Source organism: Mytilus edulis, chromosome 12 (genome assembly GCF_963676685.1).
Source record: "Mytilus edulis chromosome 12, xbMytEdul2.2, whole genome shotgun sequence".
In the NCBI taxonomy this organism is placed as follows: Eukaryota; Metazoa; Mollusca; class Bivalvia; order Mytilida; family Mytilidae; genus Mytilus; species Mytilus edulis.
The window spans coordinates 78231558-78255824 of NC_092355.1; the positions used below are offsets into that span (position 1 = coordinate 78231558).

The 24267-nt window shown below is 32.9% G+C and overlaps 1 long non-coding RNA gene across 1 annotated transcript; it reads left to right on the top strand.

Moving 5' to 3' along the window:
- Window positions 1-1064: 1064 nt before the first annotated feature.
- Window positions 1065-11689, top strand: LOC139497228 (uncharacterized). The gene is made up of 3 exons (XR_011657723.1): window positions 1065-1138; window positions 2185-2233; window positions 11255-11689. It is a non-coding gene; the product is annotated as an uncharacterized lncRNA (long non-coding RNA).
- Window positions 11690-24267: the final 12578 nt, after the last annotated feature.

The window sequence follows — 24267 nt, forward strand, 5'->3', positions numbered from 1 at the left end:
AATGAAATAAATGAAATGAAATAGGAACTCCAGAGGGGTCAGTCACCCAACCCATTTCTTTTTGAAAACTTGTAAACAATCGAGATCCCCACCCCTAAACCATATTTATTTTTGTTTATGGCAACAAAACAAATCAAATGAAATAAAGTAGGAGTCAGGTCAGCTCCACCCCCTCATGTATGAGAACTTGGAAACGGTCAAGATCCCCACCTCTAAACCATATATTTTTTTGTATGGGGCAACAAAACAAATCAAATAAAATAAAATGGGAGTCCCTTTGGGTCAGCCCCACCCCACCCCTCTTGTTTGAGAACTTGGAAATGGTCAAGATCCCCTACCCTTAACCATATATATCATTGTACTGGACAATAAAACAAATCAAATAAAATAGAAGGCCAGTCCCCAGGTGTCACTCACACCCCCTTGTTGTTTGAGAACTGGTAAACGGTTGAGATCTCCACCCTTTAACCATATATATTTTTGTATGGGACAATACAATAAATCAAATGAAATATAGAAGAAGTCCACAGAGGTGACCCCACCGCCTTCTTTTTGAAAATTTGTATATGGTTGTGATCCCCTACCCTTAACCATATATATTCGTGTATTGGATAATAAAACAAATCCGATGAAATAAAAGGCTAGTCCCCTAGGGTCACTCTTACCCCTATCTCCTGCCTGTTTGAGAACTTGTAAACTGTCTAGATCCCCACCCCTGAATCATGAATATTGCTGTACATGATTTCAAGAAGATTTGAATGACATACAGGTGTAATACCTAGACGTCACTTGCACATATCACTTTACTAGACCAGACAAATTTGTATTGGACTTTGCATAATGTCAGGCGACCGTGGGAATGACTAATTTTGAGCACTTTGTTTGGGAGACTTCGTAACAGCATCCTGTTACAATTATTTCTTTTATAAAGTTGTTTTTATAAGTAGGAAAAAAAAGTTAACAACGCAATCTACACGACAAGTTACTTGTCACAAGCTAAACAAGTATATACATGTTCAGAAATGATTCAACTGATATTTATCTGAAACTGAATTTGAGCTATTTTATATTTTCAGTTTAAAGATCTACTGTCCATTTTTATTTGATTCAAGTCCAGTCAATGTATTACTTAGAAATGGTAAGTGAACATTATAGTCAAATTGTTTTGGAATGTTTGGTTATTTATTTTATCAAATGAAATTCAGAAATAGATTTTGTCCGCACCATATCTAAATGTGATTTGAAATTATTCAAGCTACTCTTCCAATCTTTCCATGAGTGATTTTCTTCACTTTGATTTTAATTCTTTTTAAACAAGATTAACATTTTGCACTCATCTACTTGTTAAATAAATTGGAAACAAAAAATAACATGACATAATTACAAAATTAATTGCATTTGGGAGTCCAAACTAAACAAAACATTGCACTCATTACATTGTGAGTTGCTTAAATAATAAGAGTTTTTAACGAGTCACTTGTGGTGTAGGAATGAAAGATTAGATGTTAATGTCAATCAATGAAAGAGGCCAACATTGTATTCAACCAATGTAAACTTTGTACTTATTATTGAGCAACATAAGTGTCACATGTGGAGCTCCTATACAGCCCTCAACTTTTGATGGATTCCCTGTTGCCAAGTCTTTAATTGTTATGCCCCACCTACGACAGTAGAGGGGCATTATGTTTTCTGGTCTGTGCATCCTTCCGTCTATCCTTCAGTCCGTCCGTTCAGGTTAAAGTTTTTGATCAAGGTAGTTTTTAATGAAGTTGAAGTCCAATCAACTTGAAACTTAGTTCACATGTGCTCTATGATATGAACTTTCTAATTTTAATGCCAAATTAGAATTTTGACCCCAATTTCACGGATCACTGAACATAGAAAATGATAGTGCAAATTTCAGGTTAAAAGTGTTTGGTCAAGGTAGTTTTTGATGAAGTTGAAGTCTTATATCAACTTGTAACTTAGTATACATGTTCCCTGTGATCTTTCTAATTTAAATGCAAAATTAGAGTTTTTATCCCATATTTACGGTCCACTAAACACAGAAAATGATAGTGTGAGTGGGGCATCTGTGTACTATGGACACATTCTTGTTAATTTTGTGTTTTGTGTACTGTTGTTTGTCTTTTTTCTTTCTTAGTCATGTTTTTATTTTAAACTTCTATTATTTGTATTTATTAGATCTCTGACCAGTCAATGTGATCCTTGTCCAGTCAAGTTGTTATTATAGGTAAGTGTACATTATATGTGAAATATATACATGATATAGGATCATTTACTATTGAAAATTAATTTCCAATGTAAAATATTCAAACTCTATAAGGGGAGATAATCCACATATAGTTTTTACATTCAAAATACCATAACTCCAATGTTTTTATAGTAAACAAGACACATGACATCATAACAATGTTATTTGACTTCAAAGTAGATTAGCTGAACTTAAGTATTGAACTTGTGCTAAAGAAAAATAAAGTGAGATAAATGTCAATGAGACAGCAACCCAACACCAGAGCTCCAGATAAGAATTCACAAATTGGGGTTTTTACCCACCATTTTCTTGTGTAATTGGGTGATACAGATTTTTAATTGCATTATCAATTCCAATTCACCCCTCAAGTTAATACAGATTGGGGTTTTCACCACCAAGCTCCTTAATGTATTGGGTTTTTTCATCAACACACTATTAAATATTTAGGCAATATCAACCCCGGAATTTTTTCCATTTTAAATATGTTTCTTTCTTTGAATAATATGTGCTATAGCTGTTTTATTTTCTTAATTCACTGACGAGCAATTGTAGGTTTAATTTGTGTCCCGTTTCAAACTTTCTGCCAGTTTTGTATTTTCTCACAACTTGTGAAAACTGTAAATAACGGACATGTGTATTCCAAGGCACTCGTCTCAGATCTTTTTTTCTCTTATATACCTTTATATAAAAATTCTGAGAGGAAAGTCTGTGTGTGTATTCACTCATTAACCGTAAAACGAAAAAATATAGTATATTAATTTAAACTCTAATTATACTTGAATGTTTTTGTTTTATTCAATTTACATAAATCTGGGTTAAGTTATCCCTTATTAGAACTTTTGGTTTCCAATTACATATCATTTCATATTTGATATCATTTGGCCTTTCACATTTTCTGACGGCAACTGATTCAGTTTTTGACGAAGTCCCGTGTTTATTAGCAATGTCTCGTTAAGGTACGCAAACACGCCCATGCGTTCGACGGACGCTTCCTAAAAATACTGGCTTAGTGTTGTTATCATCATATCTTTCCCTCACTGTTATTCAAAAGAAGCTGAAAACATGTTTCTAATCAATATTTTTATCCGACATTCACTTTCGTTTTAATTCGATGTATGTTATGATAAATCTCGAGCAATTCAAAAACAAGTTGCTTTCTTTAAAAAAAGAAAAGCAATACATGAACCTACGACCGCTGACTACCGTGTCACCAAAAGATCGTTGCTGAATTTGTGTTTGCTTTTGTATTGAAATAACTGACTGTAAATAGAAGATGCTAGTTGAAAGTATATGTTTACAGCTTTTATTTGAATGGGCCGATTTGAATAGTCATTTTGAAGCTCAATTATTTTATTTATTACCTGGGAATGTGCATAATTTTCCCAATTATAAGCATTCGGCAAATTGTCATTTCTCCTAACCGGATGACTTATGCAAATTGCACAAACCTATCACAGTATAAATTTTGCTTTATAACCTGGAATTCTGGATGCATTTATTTTATATATCATATCTTTATATTTTGTTTCCTACATGAATGCCTTTATGACCAGCTCGTATTTGAAGCTGTCTTTACTCATGGTAGATGTTTTATGCGGTGAAACCTGTGACATGCAATTGATTGGGACCTCTTGTGAAGAGACTTATTTTGGTCTCATAAAACATCTCAAATTTTAAGGATTTCCTGATTTTACTTTTAAAATCAATTCAAACATTATACAGGGAAACTTAGTTTTGCTGAAGAATTTCTTAGTTCAGAAGTTTATGACTACCTGTATACACTTTCAAAATAACCAATTTATATAAAAAGGTATGTAGTTATAAAAATATACCAGAATTAAAATGATGTACACCAGACACGAGTTAAGTCTGCAAAAAAAGCATCAGTGACGCTCTAATGAAAAAAGTTAGAAGGCTAAATACATTGCAAAGTTAAGGAATCTATTCTTTGGGTAGACAATCCTTAACGTTTCGAAAATGTCAAAGTTTATAATAGGACAGTGACTCAAAAAAGAAACAAAAGAGAAACATCTCGAGGTCAGAATATCGTTAGTTATGATGACCGTGCTTGGAAGTCACATGTAAAACTCTTTCTGCCGTGTTCTGAATTTAGATAACAAAAACGAAAATAAGCTTTCACGAGCGAACTTAATAGTATTGCATGCAAGTTTAGCGCACGAAATAGTAAATAGAAAGCATCTCACTGATACTAAGGAAAAGAATACGCATTTGCGTTATCACATATCTTAACCCTTACCATGCTGAGTTGTTTTCAGAAATTGTCTAAATTTCGAGTATTTGCAAGAATATGCAAATGATATGCAAATGAGCTGTAGCCTGATGCTGATGCATACTGATTACAATAAATCTAAAATAGGTGATCACGGGGTGGGGTGGTCGGGGTGAGGAGGCGGAATTTTTTTGGCGGGAATTTGCCCCAAAGTTGGTCCTCGGGCACAAAAAGCGTCAATTTTGACCTTTTTTCGTTCTTTTTCTCGACCTGTAAGTCCGAGAGATGCTAATAGATGCATCCATCTGTAGTTTACATGTAGCGTGTACACCAGTGAACACTTTTATCACAACAGTTGTTAGGTCGGAGTGAAACTGATCTGGGTTCATCAGTGTAAAGAAGGTCATTTGCACCAAAATTCACCAAATTTCGGAATTTTTCCAATTTTGAACTTTAACTGGACTTGCAACCGGAAGTAGTCATTTCCTCGGCGTATTTTGATAATAGACACGACCAGTCGTTATGTGCCTTTAGGTTAACGGTATTTGTCAAGGTTTCGGTCCTCTGAACTCCGTGATTCAGACCTTGAAGGTAAGCCCACCCCTCCAAAAAACCCAATTTTGTCCGATATCAAATTTTGAAGTTCGTTTTTGAGCTCAAAATGAATATTTAAAGTGAGAAACATAGTTGAATTCGAATGTAAAACGGCCTACATTGAATGTTTTGACTTCGGATTCATTGACATTGGCCTTTGACATGTGATCTATAAAGGGAAAGAATCAAGACGTGTAGACTAGTTGTTCAACACAATGAACACATTTTTTAAAACCGTACCATAGTAAAAATATGTAGATGCTATAATGTTAAACTTTGAAAAATTGAATCACAATTTTACAATAAACTAACGTTCCTGTTAGTAATCTTTTCCAATTTTTTTTTTTAGATATATACTATATAATATCAATAAACACGAACGTCAAATATTTGCGGATGGACATTGTATTTATCGAATGAATCTAAATCATAACATTCCACTATATATGTGAATATATTACTATACAAAATATAAGCAAAGACTACTTAATCCATACTAAAACAGTATAAAATAATCAACATTATGGTTGTAATTAAATTTTGTTGTGATTATTGTAAATTATTTTTTACGGTTGTTGTGAGCTGCAAAGATTTGAAATAATGCTTTATGTAATCTATTATTGAGAATACACAAGTATTTTTATTTACGACCGTTTAAAATTTAAATATTTAATAAATTCATCTTACTTTTCGTTTTATGGATATATTACAATACAAAAAAAAAAATACTAATAAAACCTATTAAATACTAAAACGGGATGAAATAATAAACGTAGAAATATAATAATTATTGTTTGTAAACATTTTTTTTGTAGGATTCAAGAATTTATTTAAATCTTATTTGTATGTTTCCTTTACAAATAAATATTTAAAAATATCAAAGCCGAGTATCTAGTCATATAAAATATTTATTCCTTAATTGTAGCTCTGAAAATATTCTGATTTCAATCATTGTTAGTTTCTTCAGAAACATAAATACAGTATATTAATTTGGTAGATATTTCTTTCATTCCGATTGAATTAAATAAGTTTGATTAGAATATCATCTTTCTGTTTTCTGATCTAATATAAATAGTATAACCAGAATGTTCTCCACGTAAGACTATGATGAAATGCACTGTCAGTATCCCGTGGTTAAATCTTCAAACATAATTAGTTTACATATTTTCGAGACAACGTTATAATTGACCCAGATATACACACAGTATACAGTGGTCGTTTTAAAACAAATATAATTGCTTCGTCAAGGGCCATCAAGGGACCATATAAAAGACGTAGATAACAACCTGTTTAGATCTGTATAAATGACCGAAAAATTTCGAGACGTTCCGAGAAACTTATTCTGACTTCCGGCTGAGAGATATCGAGTGGCCCATAGACACAATCCAAAACTCACCAATATATAAGCATGAACCCCTCAGGGGGTTCATGCAAAAATATGACAACATGACATACGCTAATTGGATAAACGCCGAGAAGATCGAAATGATTTCAAAAACACATGTACCTTTTGAGCAAGGGAAAATTCCAACAGGGACCCATTTCAGCTACTTGATGCAGGGAACTATTTTTAGAATGAAAGGACATTTCCAATTATAACAATAAAAATAGATTTACGCAACAAGTGAAAACAGATAAGGGTAAATAACGCAAACGGTAGCAAACAAAAGGGTTGAGAACTCATGGTTTTGGCATATAATTGGGTTTTCCTTTGAATTAATTGGGTTATTGAACCCTGCAATGGACAATTGCATTGGGTTTTCTATTATTTGTATTGCGTGATCACGCAATTACGCAGCTTATCTGGAGCTCTGCCAACACAGCAAGAATGGAGATGTGTAAAGGTCAATATATAAGAGATGTTTAGAGGTCAACATATAGGAGATGTGTACAGGTCAATATATAGGAGATGTGTACAGGTCAATATATAGGAGATGTATAAAGGTCAATATATAGGAGATGTGTACGGGTCCATTTATAGGAGATGTGTACAGGTCAATTTATAGGAGATGTGTACAGGTCTATATATAGGAGATGTGTTAAGGTCAATATCTAGGAAAGGTCAATATATCGGAGATATGTACAGGTCAATATATAGGAGAAAGAAAAATCACAAAAATACTGAACTCAGAGGAAAATCAATTCGGAAAGTCCATAATCACATGGCAAAATCAAATAGCAAAACGCATCAAAAACGAATGGACAAGAACTGTCATATTCCTAACTTGGTACAGGCATTTTCAAATGTAGAAAATGGTGGATTAAACCTGGTTCTATAGCGCTAACCCTCTCACTTTAATAACAGTCTCATCAAATTCCGTTATATTTACATGATGCGTTAAATAAACAGTCACAATTAATAAAAAAAGGTCAAAATATGGGTACATCAGTCATCATCGTATAAAATTTTTATTAGGAACAATTTAACAGAACACAAAAACATCTACTATCTACGAACACATTGATTGATTTGAGTGTCTGACGTCAGAACTTTTTTTATACGTCACATACATTTGTTGTTCAATGTGCATACAAACAATTTTAAAATATACTAGTACATAGGCAATGTAAGCATACAGGGTTAAAAAATCAAAAGTATGTAAGAATAAATTATTGACCCCCTAAGGAGTAATTGTCCTTTATAGTCAATTTTTAACAATTTTCATAAAATTTGTAAATTTTTACTACCGGTAACATTTTCAACAGAAGCTATTTGGCCAAGTTCATTATAGATAGTGATAATTGTAAGCAGCAAGAATGTTCAGTAAAGTAAGATGTACAAACACATCACCATCACCAAAACATTATTTTGTCATGAATCCATCTGCTTCCTTTGTTTAATATTCACATAGACCAAGGTGAGCGACACAGGCTCTTTAGAGCCTCTAGTTTTATGCATTAAAGACATATAAGTAAATAATTATAAAAATTCATCCAAATCTATCTAAATACGTTACTGTAAATAGTTTGAGCATGTCACTTTTTCTGTATGCTCCGTTCTTTAACGCCAATCTGAAAGTGCGTTAATTTAAGGGAATTGCAAATATTTGCCTTCACCTAGAGCGCTTCTATCCAAAAAGAATTGCCGTATATGTCCTATTAGAATCGAAATAATTCATGGGGGCTCGAATATATCTAGATTTTACCACGGGTTGTCCCTTTATGCCGATATATTGCTACTAAGGTGAGGGAAATTTATAATTTCAAAATTAAAATCATCTCGTTTGTCATAGATTCTGGTACTGAATCTATGACAGATGTACTGGAGATGTGTAAAGGTCAATATATAGGAGATATGTACATGTCAATATGTAGGAGATGTGTACATGTCAATATATAGGAGATGTGTACAAGTCAATATATAGGAGATGTGTACAAGTCAATATATAGGAGATGTGTACAGGTCAATATATAGGAGATATGGACAGGTCAATATATAGGAGATATGTACATGTCAATATATAGGAGATGTGTACAAGTCAATATATAGGAGATGTGTACAAGTCAATATATAGGAGATGTGTACAGGTCAATATATAGGAGATATGGACAGGTCAATATATAGGAGATATGTACAGGTCAATATATAGGAGATATGGACACGTCAATATATAGGAAAGGTCAATATATAGGAGATATGTACAGGTCAATATATAGGAGATATGTACAGGTCAATATATAGGAGATATGTACAGGTCAATATATAGGAGATATGGACACGTCAATATATAGGAAAGGTCAATATATAGGACATATGTACAGGTCAATATATAGGAGATATGGACACGTCAATATATAGGAGATGTGTACAAGTCAATATATAGGAGATGTGTACAGGTCAATATATAGGAGATGTGTACAGGTCAATATATAGGAGATGTGTACCGGTCAATTTATAGGAGATATATACAGGTCAATATATAGGAGATGTGTACAGGTCAATATATAGGAGATGTGTACCGGTCAATATATAGGAGATATGTACAGGTCAAAATATAGTAGATGTGCAAAGTTCAATTTATAGGAGATATGTACAGGTCAATATATAGGAGATATGTACAGGTCAATATATAGGAGATATGTACAGGTCAATATATAGTCAACAAATAGAAAATAACCTCATATGACTTCACAGGTCTACATTTTAATGTATCTGGCCTTAAAATTTAGGATTATTCATGTTAATGAAATAACTAAGAAATAATTCATGGAAGCCAAAGATTGTTTAAAATTTACACATGGCCTGGGCCGTGATATTCGAATTTTAGTCAGAGCCTTGGCGAGGGGTAAAATTGAAGAATATCACGCTCCAGGCCATGTGTAAATTTCAAACAATCTATGGCTTCCATGAATTATTTCGATTCTAATATGACAAATATGGTGATAAAAAACTGAAGCGAGGTTGGCAATGCTGTGTGTGGGGCTGTTCTTTTTTACTCCCTGTTTGATAAAGCTCAAACATTCTAATAAATCTGTAGCTTGCATGAATTATTTCGTGAATAACCACTTGAAAAAATCTTTTTAATTCTTTCAATTCTCAAACCCAACATTTGCCATTTTTAGCTCACCTGGCCCAAAGGGCCAAGTGAGCTTTTCTCATCACTTGGCGTCCGGCGTCCGTCGTCCGTCGTCCGGCGTTAGCTTTTACAAAAATCTTCTCCTCTGAAACTACTGGCCCAAATCAAACCAAACTTGGCCACAATCATCATTGGGGTATCTTGTTTAAAAAATGTGTGGCGTGACCCGGTCATCCAACCAAGATGGCCGCCACGGCTAAAAATAGAACATAGGGGTAAAATGCAGTTTTTGGCTTATAACTCAAAAACCAAAGCATTTAGAGGAAATCTGATATGGGGTAAAAATGTTTATCAGGTCAAGATCTATCTGCCCTGAAATTTTCAGATGAATCGGTTAACCTGTTGTTGGGTTGCTGCCCCTGAATTGGTAATTTTGAGGAAATTTTGCTGTTTTTGGTTATTATCTTGAATATTATTATAGATAGAGATAAACTGTAAACAGTAATAATGTTCAGCAAAGTTAGATTTACAAATAAGTCAACATGACCGAAATGGTCAGTTGACCCCTTTAGGAGTTATTGCCCTTTATAGTCAATTTTTAACCATTTTTCATAAATCTAAGTAATCTTTTACAAAAATCTTCTCCTCTGAAACTACTGAGCCAAATTAATCCAAACTTGGCCACAATCATCTTTGGGGTATTAAGTTTAAAAAATGTGTGGCGTGACCCGGTCAACCAACCAAGATGGCCGCCACGGCTAAAAATAGAACATAGGGGTAAAATGCAGTTTTTGGCTTATAACTCAAAAACCAAAGCATTTTGAGGAAATTTGACATGGGATAAAAATGTTTATCAGGTCAATACCTATCTGCCCTTAAATTTTTAGATGAATTGGACAATAGGTTGTTGGCTTGCTGCCCTCCAATTGTTAATTTTTAAAGAAATTTTGCCGTTTTTGGTTATAATCTTGAATACTATTATAGATAGAGATAAACTGTAAACAGCAATAATGTTCAGCAAAGTAAGATCTACAAATAAGTCAACATGACCTAAATGGTCAATTGACCCCTTAAGGAGTTGTTGCCCTTTATAGTCAATTTTTAACAATTTTCATTAATTCGGTAAATTGATGTAAATTTTTACCAAATATTTTTCTCTGTTACTAATGGGCAAGGTTCATTATAGATATAATTGTAAGAAGCAAGAATGTTCAGTAAAGTAAGAACTTCAAACACATCACCATCACCAAAATACAATTTTGTCATGAATCCATTTGTGTCCTTTGTTTAATATGCACATAGACCAAGGTGAGCGACACAGGCTCTTTAGAGCCTCTAGTTTATTTACATGTTTTTTACGTAAGCTTCCGTCAAATCCAAAGTTGATATTTTGTTACTAAGGAGTCACCATGTTGACTTGCTGAAATCAGTAAACCTGCAATTCATGCAATAGAATAGAAAATAAAACAAAACCTACCTCAAAAATCAGTTTTAATACAATATCATACGAATTTCGATGGTTCACACATCACACACACATTGATATGTTTATAAGAAACATTCATAACATGTACGATGAAGTATTTTTTAGTCATACTTCATTATTTTATATATATCGTGCTTACACAAGTAAATATGATTTATATTTATTTTTCACAGATGCTTTAGATGATGGTACAACCTTACTTATAAATTAGACTGACCTCAGAGGTACATAAGTATTTATCTTATTATTATGTATTGTATAATATATGTTTTTAAAGACAAATCAATTCATAAAAACCGCCTCATTGATCTTCAAGGTGTTGTGGTATTGTGTTCAACTTTAGTGTGGGAGGTGGTAGGTTTGAACCCTGGACAGTTCAACCAAAGACTTGAAAATTAATATTTGCTGCTTCTCCAAAATGAGGTAAATCAATACTGAGTAAGTAGTTTCCACATCTGTCATACACCCAGTTCCTGTTTTCACATCTGCCATACAGCCACTTCCTGTTTTCACATCTGTCATACAGCCACTTCCTGTTTTCACATATGTCATACAGCCACTTCCCGTTTTCACATCTGCCATACAGCCACTTCCTGTTTTCACATCTGTCATACACCCAGTTCCTGTTTTCACATCTGCCATACAGCTTCTTCCTGTTTTCACATCTGTCATACAGCCACTTCCTGTTTTCACATATGTCATACAGCCACTGCCTGTTTTCACATCTGCCATACAGCCACTTCCTGTGTTTAGTTTTAGTTTAAACATATTTATTTATAGTGGATTGGGAAACAAGTTTTGCAACTTATATTAATCCCTTTCCACTTTGCGGATGCGAGTGCTGCCTTGTAGCGGCATTAGCCTACTCTTTTTCGAAATCTACAAGGGTGTCTTTAACGTGCAAGAGATATGGCTCTCTCTTAACACGGGTCAGCCATTTATCGTCCCCGTCCGACGGACTATCATCGTTTCCTCAAGACCATACTCGCAAATGGTGTCAAGGGAGAGCCGAAAATTGAGTTCCTGAAATTTCCATCCCAAACGGGAATCGAACCAGGAACCTTTGTGATAGTAGTCCTATGCACTAACCACTACACCACGGCTCTCATACTTCCTGTGTTCACATCTGTCATACACCCAGTTCCTGTTTTCACATCTGCCATACAGCTCATTCCTGTTTTCACATCTGTCATACAGCCACTTCCTGTTTTAACATCTGTTATACAGCCACTTCCTGCTTTCACATCTGTCATACAGCCACTTCCTGTTTTCACATCTGTCATACAGCCACTTCCTGTTTTCATATCTGCCATACATCCACTTCCTGTTTTAACATCTGTCATACAGCCACTTCATGTTTTGTATCTGTCATACAGCCACTTCATGTTTTCACATCTGTCAAACAGCCACTTCATGTTTTCACATCTGTAATACAGCCACTTCATGTTTTCACATCTGTCATACATCCACTTCCTGTTTTTATATCTGTCATACATCCACTTCCTGTTTTCATATCTGTCATACAGCCACTTCCTGTTTTCACATCTGTCATACATCCACTTTCTGTTTTCATATCTGTCATACATCCACTTCCTGTTTTCATATCTGTCATACAGCCACTTCCTGTTTTTCACATCTGTCATACATTCACTTCCTGTTTTCATATCTGTCATACATCCACTTCCTGTTTTCATATCTGTCATACATCCACTTTCTGTTTTCATATCTGTCATACATCCACTTCCTGTTTTCATATCTGTCATACAGCCACTTCCTGTTTTCACATCTGTCATACATCCACTTTCTGTTCTCATATCTGTCATACATCCACTTTCTGTTCTCATATCTGTCATACATTCACTTCCTGTTTTCATATCTGTCATACAGCCACTTTCTGTTTTCACATCTGTCATACATCCACTTTCTGTTCTCATATCTGTCATACATCCACTTCCTTTTTTGATATCTGTTATACAGCCACTTCATGTTTTCACATCTGTGGTTCAGTCACTTCCTGTTTTCATATCTGTCATACAGCCACTTCCTGTTTTCACATCTGTCGTACAGCCACATCCTATTGGTTGATAGTTTGAAATTATACAACACTCATTGTACAATGAAAATTTCTTTTTCTTGGCTTCTATGGAAGGGAATGATTTTATATTTGATGAACAGCTTGAAAATGTTGATTTGTAGAATGTTAGCAATTTTTATGCCCCATTTATGGACATTATGTTTTTTGGTCTGTTCGTCTGATCTTCCGTCCGTTGGTCCGTCTGTCCTGCTTCAAGTTAAAGTTTTTGATGAACTTAAAGTCCAATCAACTATAAACTTGGTACACACGCTCTTTATGATATGATCTTTCTAATTTTAATGCCAAATTAGAGATTACTCCCAGTTCATGGTCCACTGAACATAGAACATTATAATGCGGAATGGGCATCCGTGTACTTAGGACACATTCTTGTTGTTTATGCTGTGCAACTTCTTCCTGTTACCCAATAGTTTGAAATTATTCAAATTCATTGCATAAAGAAAATGATCATGAAAGTTCATGTGAAGAATAACAATGATACACGTATCCCTAGACTAAAGAATAATGATATAAACAATCACAGTTTGTCCAAAAGCCTTCAACAAGGAGCAAAACCCATACCATATAATCATCTATAAAAAGCGTTGGTATGATAAAATGTGAAACATTTCAAAAGAAAAAATCGACAGCCTACTACAACAATGAAGGAAAAACGAATATGGTACACAGCTTCAAACTAAATCCACTATGTTATTGGTCCTGTCTTTCAACAGGCACATACAGTATAAAAAAATGATTGAATTTAATGTGACTGGTCTAGTTGATTATTGATAATGTTTTAAGAAACTGTTACTTGATATTTTTTATGTGTTTCTTAAATGCCGACCTTTTTATAGAAACGATCTCAAAATAAGGAGTTGTGGTATGATTAACAATGATACAATTATTGCTAGACCATAGGACAAAGATATAAACAATTATAGGTCGTTCAACAGCCATCAAAAATGAGCAAAACCCATACCATATAATAATTAGGAGATGTGATATGATTAATAATGATACAATTATTCCTAGACCATAGGACAAAGATATTAACAATTACAGGTCGTCTTATAGCCTTCAACAATGAGCAAAACCCATTCCATATAATCATGATAATCATCTATAAAAAGCCTTGGTACGATAAAATGTGAAACATTTCAAAAGAAAAATAAACAGCCTACTACAACAATGAAGGAAAAACAAATATGGTACACAGCTTCAAACTAAATCCACTATGTTATTGGTCCTGTCTTTCAACAGGCACATACAGTATAAAAAAATGATTGAATTTAATGTGACTGGTCTAGTTGATTATAGACAGTGTTTGGAGAAGCTGCAATATGATATTTAATATTGTTCTTTATGTGTGTCTTAATGCTGGTAAATAGAACTTTTGACATTTTTAGGTCTGGGAAAGTGCAATAGATGTTCTGGTGTTCGATGGAAAAAGTCACACCCTGCTTGTAGAATACATTTGTACCTCATTTAGGTATGTGATTAGATTTTTAAGGTTTTGAGTTCAGTTCATTAAACTTTAAATAGTGCAGAAAAGTTGAGATAAATGACTGTTTCAATGCTATAATATATTATTTGAATGAAATAAGAAGATAAAAATATTAGGTCAGTATTTTACCACTCATAGTGATCATGTTTCTATTGGCAATAACACAAATACCTCAATTAAAACTCAACAGTATATATTGACTATAATTCTTCTTTCCTATTTTTAGGCTATAATGGAACGTTGGAATAAGGTAAGATTTAATTAATAGTCTCCTTGTCATTTGTAGTTTTGTTCCCCATTAGGCCAAACAAAAATATATGTGTGGTTCCAGTAACCCTGCCGTCCCTACTTTTTCGGCTTAAAAATAGCCTACTCTAAAGATTTTATTGTCATTTTTCATTAAGCACTGTTAAAGTCAGAATGTTGCTCCCATAGACTCAATGTAAAAAAAAACATAAAATAAAAAAAAAACCCTGCCTACCTACCCTAACTTATTTTCAGATGTAACTGGAACCATACATACTTTTTTATTTGGCCTAAGTGTACAATTAGATACAAGTATGTGATAACTTGAGATAAAAACTAGTAGAATTCTAAGTGAACTAACAAACTACTTATTCCAAAAACAAAAACAAATACAAAACTGGGACAAAGCAAGGTGAACTCAAAAACATTTCTACTCATTACACTGGTGACACAAACAGCATTTGAATCAGTATTCAGTAACTAAACAAAACAAACAAAAATGAAGTTTAAGAAATTTAGCTAATATGTTTCAAGTATGAATGTACATGATGTAGAAGGGGATGGGCAGCTTTTGAGGGAGGTGGGAAAGGGGGGGGGGAGATTTTTAAAGTGGGAGATAGTGTATTATTTATGTAGTACTTTCAGAATCCTTGTTTATTTGTAACTCTAAGTAGGTCTATAGAGTTATTTGAAAAAAAATATTGGGACAATTTTTGTACATGAAAAAAAATAAAATACAGAAGTTATCTCCCCTTGCCATTGTTAAGTTCATGTGAGTTGAATAAGACTGACTGATGCAACACACTTTTTGTCTTGTTAGGTTACATTCTCATTGCCTTATTATATCCCACATCTACATTTATTCAGTCTACATACATTTATATATATGTATCTCTTTAAGTTAATAGAGAGATTTCCACTAGCTGATATGAAAAAGGATGAGAAAGTATCTAGGGGCAAAGTGAAGGAAACACAACTACATGTCTTTAAAAGGCAATTAAAGGACTTAGTAAATGAAAAACACAACTACATGTCTTAAAAAGGACAAAAGTAGGGGCAACTGAAGGACTAAGTGTAACACATGTCTTTAAAAGAACAAAGGTCAAAGTCCAAAAAATACTACTAGAAAGAAAAAATCAAGGATATGCCAAATCTAGTCCATGATTCTATAAAAAAAAATATTTTTGAAGGTTAACAATTTTGTCGAGGCTGCGACTTAAGTCGCAGAAAGCTCGACATAGGGATAGTGATTCGATGGCGGCTAACGTCTTAAAAGCTTCATGTTTTAGAAGGTTGAAGACCTGGATGCTTCATATTTTGTTACAGATGCCTCATGTTATGATGTTTCCGTCAGTCACATGTCCATATCCTTAACCTCATTTCCAATAAAAAAAAAATTTTTTGTAATGTTAAATTCTCTCTTATTATAAGTAATAGGATTACTATATTTGGTATGTGTGTACCTTGCAAGGTCTTCATGCCCGTTAGACAGTTTTCACTTGACCTCGACCTCATTTCATGAATCAGTGAACAAGGTTAAGTTTTGGTGGTCAGGTCCATATCTCAGATACTATAAGCAATAGATCTAGTATATTCAGTGTATGGAAGGACTGTAAAGTGTATATGTCCAACTGGCAGGTGTCATCTGACCTTGAACTCATTTTCATGGTTCAGTGGTTACAGTAAGGTTTTGTGTGTTGGTCTGTTTTTCTTATACTGTATGCAATTGGTCTACCATATTTGGTGTATGGAATGATTGTAAGGTGTACATGTCTAGCTGGCAGGTGTCATCTGACCATGACCACATTTTCATGGTTCAGTGGTCAAAGTTCAGTTTTTGAGTTTTGGTCTTTTTATTTAAAACTTTATGCAATATGTCAACTATATTTGTTGTATGGAAATATTTTATGATGTATATGTCAATCCCACAGGTTTTATTTGACCTTGACCTCATTTTCACAGTTCATTGCTCAGTGTTAAGTTTTTGTGTTTTGGTCTGGTTTTCTTAAACTATAACCAATAGGTCAACTATATCTGTTGTTTGGAAGAATTGTTTGCTGTACATGCCTTGACCTCATTTTCATGGTTCATTGGTCAATGTTTAGTTGTTATTGGTTTATGTGACAGTTGTGATAAAGCTTTTTATTTAGGACTATCATCATAATATCAATGATAGTAAAGAAGGTGAGACATTTCAGTGTGTGCACTCTTGGTGTTTTTCTTGATAATATAAAATGCATAAATCCCAACAATTATATGTTATTAAAAGAATTCCTCTCTGTCTGTTATTTGAAGGAAGGAAACTACTGATTTATGTAGTCATTGCTAAACAGAAGAAAACATAATTATTACCTAATTTAACAGTAAGGACATTCATTACAATCTATTTTTATTACGGTTTACTTACAGAAACTTACTACAGCTGCTGGGAATATATATATAGAAGCTTTAAAATTATGTCTACAGAATGGTGCAGACATTGATTATCAAGATTAAATGTAATTTCTATGTTATACTTACAGAAACTTCTTACAGCTGCTTTGAAGGGAGATATAGAAGCCTTTAAATTAAGCCTACAGAATGGTGCAGACATTAATTATCAAGATGTAAGTAAAATAGTAACATTCAAAACTACCTTATTTTAATAATTCATAGAAAAATCATTTGAAGATACAGCCTTTTATGGTACATGAACAAAAAAAGACACAGAAATACATGTAACTTAAAATTAAAGCACAGTGAAACAGTGAAAACTACAAGTAACTTCAAAATGTTGAATATTGTACATAAACACACGACAACAATTTACTTTAGAACTATAATAACAGAAGTATAAAAAATAAAAAACAAGTTGCTTCAGAACATAACAGATTGTACATAAGCAGTATAAAACAAACAAAGTTCTAAAAATTACTTCAGAACAGAACAAATTGTACATAAGAAATATAAAACACACAACTATAAATTACTTCAGAACATAACAGATTGTACATTAGCGGTATAAAACACATAACAAGTTACATCAGAACATAACAGATTGTACATAAGCAGTATAAAACACTCAACCACAGGTTACTTCAGAACATAACAGATTGTACATCAGCAGTATAAAATATACAACTGCAAGTTACCTTAGAACATAACAGATTGTACACAAGCAGTATAAAACACATAACAACAAGTTACTTCGGAACATAACAGATTGTACACCAGCAGTATAAAACACACAACTACATGTTACTCCAGAACATAACAGATTGTACATTAGCAGTATAAAACACATAACTACAAGTTACTTCTGAAATAATATAATAATATTTATCGCTATTTTGTGCATTTTTCCTTTGATATTTTTTGGTGATAATTTTCATACCATGCTACTCACTTGAGATGGAAATGTATTGCTAGAAACTAAGGAACCACGTGGCGTTGCTAATGAAATTGACATGAAATTGACAACGTTGTCATAGGTAAAATAGCGATAAACAGATTATCATTGGTCATCTCAACTCGATTGCTTTTCTTGCTTTCGCCGTGACTGGCTCAAGCGAGAAAATTAATCTTGTTGAGATAACCAACGATAATCTATAAATCTGTATGGAAACTGATATCTATATCATTATACTGAATTCGATATTAAATCAAAATCTGTTTTTAATTTAACAGTTTTAATGAGAGAAAAAAAATGCATAAAGGTATTTTTTTTCTCTCGTTAATTGTTTTTGTTTGTTTTGAATTATAGTTGATAAAGTTCTTTACAAGACCATTTTTTACACCAAGGTTTAACAGCAGAAGTAAAACAAATATCACACATGTATGTTATTGCTTCACTTTGACCACATTCCTTAATATATACAAAATTATATTGTTAATTAGACAAGAATCATATAAAGTGGGGTCTCATTTTGTTTGTCTCCTTGTACTAAATCAGGAAATGTAACTATTTTTCATATTTCTTTGAAAAATTTACTTTTCAAAAAATTGATCATTATTCTGAATCATGTTAATCAGACAGATTTAATCATTATATTAACAAATACTTGTTAGAATTATATAAAGTGAGATGTCATTTTACTCAGAGAATTGTAATGAATCCATTGATATAAATATTTTGTTCATTTCTTAAAAAAAAAAAAAATTAACATGACAGTTCTAATGGAAGTTTTGACATCTCACAAAAAAAACCAGTTGTTTATTTGTTGTTTATGTACAATATAAATACAAGTGTGACTGGTCATTGTATTCAGTTTTGACCACTGACTCATGTGATATATATTTTGTTTATATTTATTACACAACATTGTCCAGTTTATCAGACAAGTTTTGATGTCAGTTGTATTATTCCAGGGTAAAGGATGGACAGCATTAATGGAGGCTGCCAGTGGAGGACGCCTTGAGATCTGTCGTCTTCTCATTGATAGAGGATGTAAGATCGACATCACAGATGTATGTTATCTACTTAGTCTGATCACATTACTATTAATCTACACTAAAACATGTTGTTAATTAGACAGTTTTAATAAACAAATATTTGTAATAATCATATAAAGTGGGGTCTCATTTTGTTTGTTTTGTTCTACTGAATCCATTGATATAATTATTTTACACATTTCATGTTTCTTAAAAAAGATATTTTATTAAAATGAATAATTATACTGAATCTACACTAAACCCTGTTGTTAATTAGACAGTTTTAATGAACAAATATGTGTAAGAATCATATAAAGTGGGGTCTCATTTTACTTGTTTTGTTCTACTGAATCCATTGATATAATTATTTTACACATTTCTTGAAAAAAATATTTTTTTAAGATATCAGGTTTAATGGAAGTTTTGACATTTCACAACAAAGCATGTTTATTTATTGTTTATATACAATATAAATACAAGTGTGACTGGTCATTGTATTCAGTTTTGACCACTGATTCATGTGATATATATTTTGTTTATATTTATTACACAACATTGTCCAGTTTATCAGACAAGTTTTGATGTCAGTTGTATTATTCCAGGGTAGAGGAATGACAGCATTAATGATTGCTGCCAGTAGAGGACGCCTGGAGATCTGTAGATTCCTCATTGATAGAGGATGTAAGATCGACATCACAACAGTATGTTATCTACTTAGTCTGATCACATTACTATTAATCTACACTAAATCATGTTGTTAATTAGACAAGTTTAATGAACAAATATTTGTAATAATTATATAAAGTGGGGTCTCATTTTACTTGTATTATTGTTCTGAATCAGAAAATATTACTCCTTTTCATGTTTCTTGAAAAAAATATTTTATTAAAATGTTTATTATACTGAGTCTACACTAATTCCTGTTGTTAATTAGACAGTTTTAATGAACAAATATTTGTAATAAACATATAAAGTGGGGTCTCATTTTGTTTGTTTTGTTCTACTGAATCCATTGATATAATTATTTTACACATTTCTTGAAAAAAATATTTTTTTAAGATATCAGGTTTTATGGAAGTTTTGACATTTCACAACAAAACATGTTTATTTATTTTTAATGTAGAATATAAATACAAGTGTGGCTGGTCATTTTATTCAGTTTTGACCACTGATTCATGTGATATATATTTTGTTTATATTTATTACACAACAATGTCCAGTTTATCAGACAAGTTTTGATGTCAGTTGTAGGATATGTTGTATATTATTGATATTGATAACAAAGTATTGTACATAATAGTTACATGTTATTTGGTTATATTACAGAGCAGTGGATTCACAGCTTTACATTGGGCTGCTGTGAATGGACATCTACAGACCACAAGATGTCTGGTAGAAAGAGGTGCAAGTCCCTTGGTTACAACACTTACGGTAATATTTTATAGTATATGCCCAGTGTTTAACTATTAAGTAATGAATCACTAAAATGATGTACGAGATATGGTTGGATTCTATTTAAAGGCTATAGTTAAAAGTCATATGATTATTTAAATTAAACTTAAAATATGAAAAAGTTTTATAGACTTGAATGGCTAAATTTTACTATAAAACACATAGACTATCATACTGGCTGTAATTAAAGTCAGTGTAAACAAACAAATTGTTAAAAACACGTTCTCATCTAAAATTAGAAATTCTCATTAACGGTAATTTGTCATACTTCGTACTCAAATAGGTCGAATTATTGCTCATAAGACAATCTTATGCAAGAAAGAGAAAAATAAAGGAAAAAACACATTTTTCTTTTATCAAGCACTTGGAAATCGTGAATCTGGCATATTTAACACCTGGTGTATGCTAAACTGAATTGTAATAAATTAACTTGCATTTCTCAGGCCTGTATGCTAGCATACGTACCTGGTGTATGCTAATGTCTACATTTAATTAATACATTGCATTTCTCAGGTATGTATGCTAGCATACGCACCTGGTGTATGCAGAACAGCAAATATTGAATCAGATGTTGTATTTCACAGGTCTGTATGATAGCATACGAACCTGGGTGTTCAAAAAAATCCTTTGCGTCAGTATAGTTGTGGTTTTACTTTATTGCCGATTTCGAGTTTTAAAAAAAACTAAAAGCCTACCACTGACCTCTTTATTTTCTCCCGTTCACGTTGGTAAACAGAAAAGCGTTAATTTGCAAGGCAAACCGGTAAAGCGTTCACTGTTGTAAATCTATAAATGAAAACCAATTCTAAAGTTCCATGACTATGATCGCTTTATTGACCTGACAGTTATCTGTTTTGTTTGCAAATTAAAATTACGGAAAATGAGGCGATCATAATTTGTACAAGGTTCGAAGTTGTTGACAAAAATTTATATGACGTCAGGGACCTTCTGACGTAAGGCGGAGGGATATAGACGGATAGCCTTGACTTACACAAGTTACTTTACCAGTACACTTAATTAAAATAATAGCAATTGATTACAAAACAACCTGTTTTGTTTATACTTGGTATTGGTAATTATTAAAAAGTCAAAGAAAAAGGACTATTTATCTGCGGAGTCACGCACTCCATCTAGATGACGTCATTTATAAATGTATACAATTTGAATGATCAATGAAGGAGTTCCCCTCACGGAGAAGAAAATGGACAAAAATACGCTCTATTATCTTGATTTGAATAAACCAGAAGCAAACCAGAATGTCGGATGTATTTATGGTACGTAAACCTAGCTGTTTTTGTACATTTTTCACTATTTCCCTCTTTTTTGGAGGTCGGCTTGAATATGTAGTACGTACAGTCCGTACACATACAAGAGGTAGAATCTGAGGGGGTGCTATGCCAGTGCTTTGTGGAAAAACTTTAGTTGATTTATTGAGGGAAACAGTACTGAAGCGTCCATCTCTAAAGAAGTCATGCAGTGCCCTCCCTATCTCATCCCCCTTATGAAACTTCTGGATATTCATGCCTTATTCTTACAAATTTTAGGGAAACAACTGTCCCAGGTAAAAAAAAAGGGGGAAGCTGAGCGCTCACATGTTAAAACCGGCCACACTATAGTAGTCTTTATATGCCTGACTATTGAAGTTTTCATTGGTTCATATTTTTCCGGGTTTTCTTTTTCGTAAATTGTTTTGCTATACATTAACATTTCTTATTTTTCATGTTGGGTCCCATAGGCGGATACAAAGGGTACCTGACCCCACCCCCCTCCCCCCGCTTTTGTGGGAATCATTTGGTTGATTATATAGGAATTACTGAACCTTGGCTGGAACCCCCTCCCCCTTTATGAAAATATCTTAATCCGCCACTAGACTGTTTAAATCAATACTGTAACAGGGTAATTTATGACCATCTTTTTTTAAGATACTTCAGATACTTTATTTCACTAATAGTTGTGATAAGGCCCCCTTAATGTTACAACAATAGCACTAAGATTCATCCCTGTATTGTTAATGACCAATAAAACAAGGAGATTTCATTGGCAAACTTTTTATAAATCTACATATTATTACGTGTTAGTTACAATTTTAATAGCTGACTACTAGCATGTATACAATGAAAAAGAAAACGTAGCTTTGACCGTCTTTTGTTTAGCTTTTTAGTTTTTTTTAGAAAAGATGTAATTCAAACAAATTATACATAAATTTATTGCAAAAGGATTAGAACAGCACATTTCAAGAGTGTTCAAATTGGAAATATGAATGTTACTAAGGAAATGACATATTTTTAAAATCAGTAATTGTGATATAAATGTAACGCTAAACGGGTCTTTGTTCTGTGTATTTTTGACAGTCATTACTTTGGATATATATCTGGGATCTAATCCTTCTTGCCCGTTTACATAAGGAAATAGCTATTAAATATTTCACCATATATGTATATATAGGCTCACTTCAGTCTATATACTAGTAACGAAGTCTGTTTAATGTTCACATGTTTAATCATATAAAAGTACATGTATATATGATATATTTAAAAGGTTCACAACCCAGGTTCACAGTTATAAATTCCAATACAAAACGTTACTTAGTTCCAACTCTATAAAACAACATGTTACTTCATTACAATCTATATCGCAACTTAATTGTTACTTCAAGCTACTACACCAATATAAGTGATCAATACAAAAAGTTTCTTACAAAATCGTGCTATGAACCGCTGTCCTTAAAGCTAAATTAGATTAAACCTTGCTTTGATAAACGTCCAAATGTTATTACATTTCTACTGTGCAACTCATGTACCGTACAAACTGTCACATTTAATAATCAAGATGCAAGATCATTCAACAAATTAAGTATAATTGACCATCAAATCTTTGATGTAGTTGACCACGCCACATCAATGTTAAATTTGTGAAGTGTAAAATATTTACTCGCATATATATATGTATATAATATGTAGTTTCCATTTCTCGTTTCAGCATTTTTCAAACATTGGCTATACCTTTCATGTAACTATTTATGTGTTGCTTATGAATTTAATTGTAACACTTCTTAGTGACCATACCTGTCAACTGACCCGTATTTTGCGGGTGTGACCCGAGATTTTCACAATTCTGAGGGATCACCCGGGACACCCGCCGGGTCACTGAATAACCCGGGAATTCCGAAAGTGACCCGTTTTCACCTGGATTTCTAACCCTAGAGAATGATTTTATAAGTGATTCTCTTTGAAATACCGGCAAATTCGTAATTCTTTCATCAACAGAAGTTCAGCCAACTGTGTAGACTGTCAAATTAAGTAACTCATCAAGTGCATGGCTTCACTTGACAGCTTTGGTGTCAAACACACTGTTAATTAACACCAATTACCTTAGCTTTAGGTCGTAAATAAATTTCACTGTCGTCACGTTTTACAAAAAATTTTCAACTGAGTTACTTCCCCTTTTTTGTCACCATTCAAAATTGTTCCTTATATTTACGTTTTTTGGGGTAAAAA